This window comes from Acanthochromis polyacanthus, chromosome 18 (genome assembly GCF_021347895.1).
Source record: "Acanthochromis polyacanthus isolate Apoly-LR-REF ecotype Palm Island chromosome 18, KAUST_Apoly_ChrSc, whole genome shotgun sequence".
NCBI lineage: Eukaryota > Metazoa > Chordata > Actinopteri > Pomacentridae > Acanthochromis > Acanthochromis polyacanthus.
In genome coordinates, this window is record NC_067130.1 from 4,652,326 (window position 1) to 4,655,282 (window position 2,957).

Consider the following 2,957-nt stretch of genomic DNA (forward strand, 5'->3'; position numbering starts at 1 on the left):
TTCACATTGTCAGCAAAGAAATCTGCAGCGGTTACTCTGCTCGCTGAGTTATATAAGCTGTTGATCAACCAAGACATCACATATCTGTTAAATGCAAAAGGAGGTGGGGTAACTTTATTTTCACATAATGGAATAAGCTGTAAATGAATTACACAGAGAGGGAGGAGATATTGCTCTTTTTTAATTCATTGTGCACAGTCCAGTCACTTTCAGACACATAATTTGTGTCTACTGTATCAAGAAACTGCCTGCAGAACAGTAACTGAAGTCAGGCTTGAAAGATCACAAAATTCTTAGTTTTATGTTTGGAAGGCACCAGCCAACTAAAAGAGATGCTTTGTCAGTCTGTCAAGTTAAAAATCTGTCAATCCTTCGACTCTTTGAGGTACTGTTATCAGTTTTTAGTACTGTGAGACATACGAAGAGACTAACAAGTGTCTGATGAGATTAAAATACTGATTTATTTTAAAATGCATCCATTTCAACCTGCATCATGCATCCATTTTGACTGAAGTCCATATAGTTATCCACTGTGTGCCTCATGTAATATAAGTATATTTTGCATCATGCACTATTTATTTTATGGATGATGATAGGCAAAATAAAATATCACTTAACTTCAAAAGCAATGTTGTATTATATGCATTCAAAGATGTATGAATATTCATTTTTGTGTCTTTTGACTAACATTTGTGACCATGTTTTACTCATTCACATTTTGTTTATTGGCATTACCAGTCAAATATCACAATGAAATACAGATATAGTTAAACTGTAGTTACTGTAGTGTTAGACAAACAGTCTGTGGAAGTCATTCATGACAACTCTCTCTCTTCATTTTTGTCTCACTCTGATGTGGTTTGAAAAGCTGATTGATGGATGACTTCAGGCTATCCCAGCAGCATAGATTTTATCTTTCCTTCTCGATGAAGAAAAGTCTCACAGTGGTAGCACACATTAATCTTAGCGTCTGAAAATAACTTGTCTTCAAGCTAGACAGCAGACACTGTCAGCTGCAAACCATTTCATGCAGATGCTATCTCAACACTCGTGAGGTTTTTGATTTTACCTTCTTCCTTTTGTTCCAAGAGTTCACATATTTCTGTCTCTTTTTATTGTATCTGTATTTTTCCCCCTTGATATCTGTTCTGTAAAAGGGTTCGACATGTCACTGCCTGTGTTGACTCCATTGTATCATTTCAAATACACCTTTTAGGACAACTTTAACAGATAAATTCTCTCTGACACCATTATTCCCGGCCAGAGAGCAAAAGATAAGATCGACTGTGTTACATCACTGGCGGGGTTGCTCTGTCAGTCTGAAAGAGACTGGGATTCTTCTGAGATAACTCCAATAATGCTGACAAATATAAGATAATGAAACTGATCTATGCAGCATTGCAAGGCAATGAACTGGAGGCATTTGTTGAATAGTAGGAATTCATTACCATAAATTTAAAATTGTGTGCTCGTTTTCCTGCCACTCACGCTCAAAATAGAATGCTAGTAATAAGAAGCAGACTGGTATGAACAGAATATTTTGGAATTGAAATCCAGAGGTCTGTCATTGAAATTAGCCAGATATTTGCTGTTTATAATAAATTGTGATGAAATATAATAATTAAAATGCATTCCTTTTGAGGAACATATAAGCAACATGTTTAACAAACAGATTTTGTTTGGATTGCAGCAGCTACAAGAAGAAATCTTTTTCTGTTCTTCTAGAATGTATAGTGTTCACACTGCCAGGGGAGTTACACTGCAATCCTAAATGATAAAAATCTATTCAAATCAAATCAGCCTTTATTGTCATTTAGCTGTACATACAACTGTGGCGCTGGCAAAATGAGAGGGCATTTCATGAGGAATTCAATAACAGAAGAAAAAAAAAGAACATCATTTAAAACTCTCTCTCACACGCACACACACAGAAATCCCTGACATGTTTTGCAGCTAAATGTTAGATGTTTCCATCACTTTCACTTGTCAAGTTTGGTTTACCTCAGTTCAGTGCATTTTAGACAACTTTTTTAATCCCAAAGAGCAGCTCACATGTAGCTTTCTCAGTCCATACATTTAATATCAACAATATTTTATACATATATTTCGGTGGTGAGCTAATGCACCGAAATTTCACTCAAATGTGCACCAACTAGTGTATGTTAGGAATGACAATTAGATAGATAGATAGATAGATAGATAGATAGATAGATAGATAGATAGATAGATAGATTAAACTTTTATTGACCCTACAGCGATGAAATATTTTGGTGTTACAGCAGCAAATAGAAAAAAAAACAGTACAAAGAAAAGAACAGCACACAATGCACAGATATAAATAGATACTTTCTCCTAGAAGTAATATAAATAATTTGAGAAAAATATCTGTGTCCTTATTTACATTGTTATTGGAGTTAGTTATTGTGAGATGAACTACTGGGAGCAGGCTTGATCAGAATCAATCAATCGGTTTAGATTGATTGATTCTGTTCTATTCTGTTCTATTCTATTCTATTCTATTCCACATCAGCTTTGCCACTTTCAAGTAAATACTTCATAAAAAATTATAAATAATTTGATCATCATAGTATTTCCTTAGCTTTATGGACTTATACTTAATGGAAATTCAATAAAATAGCTGAAATATATTCATTAGCGAGAAACAACACTTCTTCTTACATTGTTTGAATTTAAATATATGATCTAGAAATTAACATTTAATTCACACAAAGCCAAATTATGTAGTCATAATTTTTAAAAGCGACAAGTGCCTTGGAAAAACATCAAACACGTTCGTATTTTGTGTGGAAAACATTAAACGTGGGTGTCATGTGAATTTGATGTAAGTCTAATATGGCTAATGGCCCCACACATACAAACAGTCATCGTGGAGAGAGAGAGTGAGACAACAGCACTTCCTGTGTCTCCAGCCAATGAGCGGGTTCCACATGCGGACA